The sequence below is a fragment of the Propithecus coquereli genome, unplaced genomic scaffold (assembly GCF_000956105.1).
Source record: "Propithecus coquereli isolate 6110/MARCELLA unplaced genomic scaffold, Pcoq_1.0 Scaffold262, whole genome shotgun sequence".
Classification (NCBI taxonomy): Eukaryota; Metazoa; Chordata; class Mammalia; order Primates; family Indriidae; genus Propithecus; species Propithecus coquereli.
In genome coordinates this window covers 1,931,206-1,937,329 of record NW_012148197.1, presented here as the reverse complement: position 1 = coordinate 1,937,329, position 6,124 = coordinate 1,931,206, and positions in this window count along the sequence as shown.

Below are 6,124 nucleotides of genomic sequence, written 5' to 3'. Positions count from 1 at the left end.
ATTGTTTCAGCATTCCTAATAATCTGCTTCCTGATTCCTGCCACCTTTCATCCAAACCAGAAGAAATGATCATTTAAACAACAAAAACACACTGTTTTTTAAAAACAAAAAAAATATAGGGTGATGGTAGGAAGTCTGCTTCCGTTTTCAGTGCTAATAGGGTATCTTCAATAGTGCAAGACTTCAATACAATTCACTGGACATAATGGAAAAGAAAGGGATGAACATAAACCTGTATTTTTGTCATATATGACAGGCCAGACTATTGGTTACTATTTTAAAGGGGCTTTGCATTTATTAAACATTCCATTTACATATACTGTTGCAGGTCCACGTTTACAAATGTGCTGTTTGGCATGCATTCTCAGTCTGAGAAAATGCAAACCTAATGGGCTCAGCTCCTTGACATTCACCTCCTTCTCAGTGAAAGGGTTACGTTAAAAATCAGCAGCTAAAAAAATTAATTGGCACAGGCATTTTTAAAGCAAAGATCATAACAAACGTTTACTGTTTCTTTTCCCTTCTGAGGTTTGCATATAATTCGATATTTTAAAATTGAAAAATATGCTGCCTTATAGACTACACTGAGATTTTGGCCTTTGGAAATTTTGGAACAAGCCAATAAAACTTTTTTTTTTTTAAACGTAGGCAAGGAATATAGAAATGAATGTGAACTGTAGTCAAAAAATGCTCTACATAAAAACCCAACAGAATTTCCAGCATTATGACCTATTAAGGGTTACAGTTTCCGATACATTTAAAAGGTTAGAACCCCAAATACTGGGCCGAGGACCATCTTCTGGGCAGTACCTAGCAGTTGATAATTTGTAGGATTCACAGTCTTTAAACCATCGTTGACAGGACAGTTTAGATGAGTTCTAAGGAAGCTATTATAACCAGTCGGAGAAGTAATGCATGTATTTAAAATACATTAAGTATTGTTATGCAGCCACTCATTGCTTCCAACAAAATAAAATGCTTTTAAAGGCTGCCTGAACCGTGACCGGTTCTGCCTAGCACGGTGTCTGGTGCTCAATAAATATTTAATGAATGAAATAAGTCTTTGCTAATGTTGATTTTAAAAAAATAATAAAACCAAGCCTACCCAGTTGCTACACCTCTGAGCAACTGGAAATCCCTAGAGCAAGAGAAAGGGTTTTGATTTGGTGCCCTGACCATGCTGTAGGCTAAAATGGATCATCCTTAAGGTTGAAGAGTGGAAGCGGGTCGAGCCAGAAGTTCGCTCCTCTCCCCCCTCCCCCCATCCCCGGTGCCTTCCCAGAGCTATGGCTAACCTGAAGTAACAACCCCCGAGCTCAAGTTCAGAAATTCAAAACAAGGGCTGGGTGCAGGATAGAATTTCAACCTCAATTTTTGCCCGGCACAACTGACTGTTGTGCATTCCACTCCGAGACTCCTCCCCGAGACCTGAGCTTTGTGTGGACTCTTCTTAAGTTACCGAGACTTAGAGCCAAAGGGCATCTCTATCGCAGCTGCAAGGGCTTCCCTTGCTTAGGCGCTCACGGTTATCTTTCATTTCTCCCACTCGCCCTCCCTCCCCCGGGGACGTGAAATGCTGAGGTGGAAATTCTAGGGTGAAGATCTGGGGTCCGCGAATGCAGACAGAGCAGAGCCGAGGTTTGAACGACGCCAGTCTGCGGGCAGCGGAGCGGGCGCTCCCGGGGGCTTGGAGGGCAGGGGCGGGAAGCCTGAGCAACGCCTGGAGCCGGGTGACAGAGCCGCCCCTGCGGCACACGGCGGCCGCAGCGGCAGCCGCGAGCTCCGTGCGGAGGAGAAGGGGCGGCGGAGGGGGACGCGAGGGAAACAGCCAAAGCCCCCGCCCGACGCGTGCAAATCACAGCGAGCTGCGTGCACCCCGCGCCGCCCTCGCACCATCCGCGCGCCCACAAGTTGCGGGGCCTGGCGCGGGCCATTCCCGTCGGGTCCCCTCGCCCCCGCGGACAGGGGCAACCGCACTCCTCCTGGGACTGGAGGGTTCAGCTCCGACGGCGCCTCCCCTCGATGTGCCCCCCAAAGCACCCGGGACTCCCCAGCCCGTGAGAGGCCCCTCGGTGTTAGGGCGAGGACAGAAGGGGAGCTGGGGACGGTGCCCAAACCTGCGGAGGAACAGGGGCGGAGGAGAGGCTGCGGGGAGCCGGGCCTGCAGGGTCGCCCCTGCCCTCTTGGAGCGCGGAAGCGCCCAGAGCAGAGAAGGAAATGCCTCTCTGCCTTTGCCCCCAAACTTCGGGGCTAGCCGGGCTTGCAGCCGCGACCGGCCGCAGGGAGGCTGAGCGCGTGGAGGGCGCCGTGGGCGCGCCCCCGTTGGGTGGGACCTCTGAGGAGGGGACCCCGGCCCGCACCCGGCCCGGGGGTAATTAGGAGCCCCGTCGTGCTGCCCCCGCAGACCTGCACTTTGTGGGGCTCGACCTTGGGAAGTGCAGTGTCATCAGTCTGCAGGGAACGGCCAGATGACAGAGCGCCCGGCCGCCCCGGCGCCCCGAGTCTCGGCCGCGCACCCCGCCGGGCGCCCGCAGAGGCCGAGCTGCAGCCAAACGCGGTGTCTGCCCGGTGCCCGCTTTGGGTCTGCAGCCGCGGTCCGCGCGGTGGAAGAGGGAGACCGAGCCGTCCCAGCCCCCTGCTCCGAGGGGGCCCTCGGGTCTGGGGCCAGCAGGGGAAGAGACCTGTTGAAAATTCTTAACGCCAACTTGAAAGACAATCAAGCCGCCAGAGCAAAACCCTCTTCCGATCTGATATTTTCAAGTGTCATAAACGTTGCATTGCAGGAAGATTGCTGCTCCCTTAAATGGGCCAATAATTTCTAGCTCTCTCCTACAAATTCCCCCAACAGGGGATTTCAATGTAAAGCAATTCAAATAAGTAAAAACCACTTTATTGCTGTTCGAAAATTCGCATGCATTTATTCTGCTTAAAATTTGATATAGGGCATTTTTCGGTATTACCATTTATCGCTCGCAAGAAATAATTAAGAATAGGAGCTCGAAGATTAATTTTAAATAAAAAATCTTCTCAAATGAAAATGTCAGGTCATAAAAATTCCTTTTAAATCATAACAGCATATAAATCTTTGAAATTAACCATGTAATTACAATGTCTATCAACTTTTACCTTGAGCTTTGAGCCTCTCTTTTTAATCTTCCATTCTTTTTTAATGAATAGCTATTTTGAAATTAAAAAGTACTGTTCATTACACATGCCCCACTATAATAGGGTTTTTATCATATTTGCTCTATGTAAAAATACTTGCTACTTTGTAATTATTCACACGCCGATCCTTTCCTATATTGAGTGGAAAATAAAAAATGAAATAGAAGTCAAAGGTGCTTTAGAGCTGAATGATTTACACAATTCATTAAGGACGGTGATTTTTCAGTTAGCATCAGATTAAATGGTTACTTACTCTCAAATAGCCCTTGGGGAGTTGAATTGCTGGGTAGCAAACAGATTAAAGTTTGCATTGAAAGAAAAATTGAATTCAGAGGTAATCAATAGCATAATAGGGGCAGTGAGTGGTGCCTGCTGCCTGAAATGAAATTACCATATTTTTAATCTTAATTTTCCACTCTGTTTATCTGACAGTGTGGATGTGCAATCCAAACAGATAATGAGAGAGTGGGATATTGACACCGCTGTCCTCTGGAGTGCTTGTTTTCAGTGATTAAATGCTGTGATCTGTGATTACTTTGTGCAGGGATGTCGGGGCTGCTGGCCAGGACCACGGGAGGGGCACCCGCTCAGCAGCTGTAGCTCCCTACTCTCCCAGGTCCTAATGTCTGAAATTCATTTTCCACCAGCAATATTGAAAAATAAAGATTACCTATTTATGTATAGGCACAGCCGCACAAATTACAATAATTAATCCCATTATTATTGTTGTCCTGACTCAAAAACCTTTTAATTAGATCAATATGTAGTGAACCCTCTCTGTAAGTTCTGTATTAATGAGCCAACAAACTTGCTTCTTATAGGAAGATGTGAGTTATAGAAAGCAACGCATTGGGAAACTTTGGAGGGAAAGTGTGTTGTCATTAGAGAAAGAAGACTAGGGGCATTGTTGAAGAAATCCAGCCCTAGTGGCTGCAATTATATAACAAGCTGGGATAATTTTTAAAAATGCAAACAGTGTTCTTTGGGTGCTGGGAGAAAGTCTTCTTGTACATTGAATCAAATCAATACCTCTAGCCAAGTAAAAATACCAAAACACAAAATTTTAAAGTTATATAAATAAACCCCACATTCACCAAATTCAATACCTTTTGATATCTAAATGCACCATGGTGGTTAGTGTAGTTCTGATAAGTATCTTATATCAAAGGCATTATTCCATTTCGCAATGAGGAAATTCACAACGCTTCACGTTAGGCAACATATTATGGATGCGTTATTTGAATTTGAATTCACTTAATCCTGCTGTGGGAATAGATTTACAATAGATGATGGCTATCTACCATCTACACTAACAACTTGCAATGTCCAGCTGACACACTGTGAAAAGTCTGTGTATGTTTGCAGACTTTGGTAATTATGCAGAGTTAATTAATTTATGCTCCCTTGGTATAATACATATGTGTACCCAAATAAAAAGACCTGAGGAGAAAGGGTGATGGGTAGCACTGACTGTCTGATAAGAGATTATTATACAGTATTTATTTCTCCAAACTGGAGAGTAGTCATAACAAACAAGCAATGAGGCCACGCCTCATTCAATCGTTCCTTGACCTTGGCTGGAGATACCGTCCTCAGTTCCTAGAGCACATAATCACTGTATTTTTTCCCCAATCATTTCTGATATACACAACCCTCTGGTAGGGGAAAGGGAGCCGTAGGCTAAGTACTGAGAAATGAAGAGTGAAAAATAACTATGAAAAAGGTGAATGAGCTCTACAACTGGGTGTGAATTCAAGTTTATTAACCCTCTGATTGGCAGCATCCCTCACAAAAATTCCCAGCGTCTCCAAAGAGCCAACTGGTTGAAATTGGAGAGTTTTAATAAATTAATATTTAACCCTTGAGTGGCCACAGGCAACTCCGTATCTGTATTTACTGATAAAGAAACTGGGAGACATGTGTGCTCATAAATATTGACCAATGCCTGCTGCTTAGTTTCACATTTTAAGCACAGACTAAGGAAATTCCCATGTGTTACATAAACCCACAATGAGAATGGTACATCCCGATTTTATCGCCTGCTTTAGATGTGCTGTATGCTGTGTTACTTTGTAAATTGCTCTGAAGAAAGTGACATTAGATCCACACAATAAACGAATATAATCAAGTCCCAGTGAGTCTCTATGGTAGTGCTGGAATGAGCTTAAAATTTTTGCTTAGAGTCTTTTTTAAAAAATCACGAAAAGATGTATCAGGGAGATTAACCGAGTTTGGACTGATTCTTTCACAGAGCATTTTAGTACCATTTTGACAATTTATTCAGTATTCAGAAGAATCCATAAACTTGAATATAAACTACATACAGTCCTGTCTTCATTACAACAAACTCATCCAATTTTTTGATAACTTGTATTGTGTTCTCTAAAAAATTTTTTATCAATACTTGAACATGCCGATTCTTATAGCAATGGAATATGGCTGATACATATCCATTGATATGGAAAGTAGTCAAAATGCTATTTGAACTTTTCTCCCTATCTCCTGACTACCTCTGTAATCCAACTGAAACCTAGGTTTTCTAAGGATACAAAAGCTTTCCTCTACCCCTATACCTGCAGTCACCATTCGAAGTTTATTGAGCTTTAGAGCACACAAAGAGAGTGAGAAAATCCAAACCAATCTCTTTCCTTTCACTTTCTAAATCCTGACATGGTCCATCACCTTTTAAAAATAGTGAGCTGGCCTTCCTCGAAAAGGAGAAAGGAAACAAATCTAATGGAAAACAATGGAAGTAGGATAATCTAATCTTTAAATAAGGAGACATGTTTCTGAAAGCTTAAGAAGGGTGAGTTTCACACTGATGTCACCTTCTCCTGCAAAATGTGAGCCCTCCAGGAGGTGAAGAGGGAAATATTAATGCCATTAATCCATTGTCCTCGAATTCACCCTAAACAGATGGGATTTGAGAGAAGACTCTAGATCACAAGAAATGGAAGTA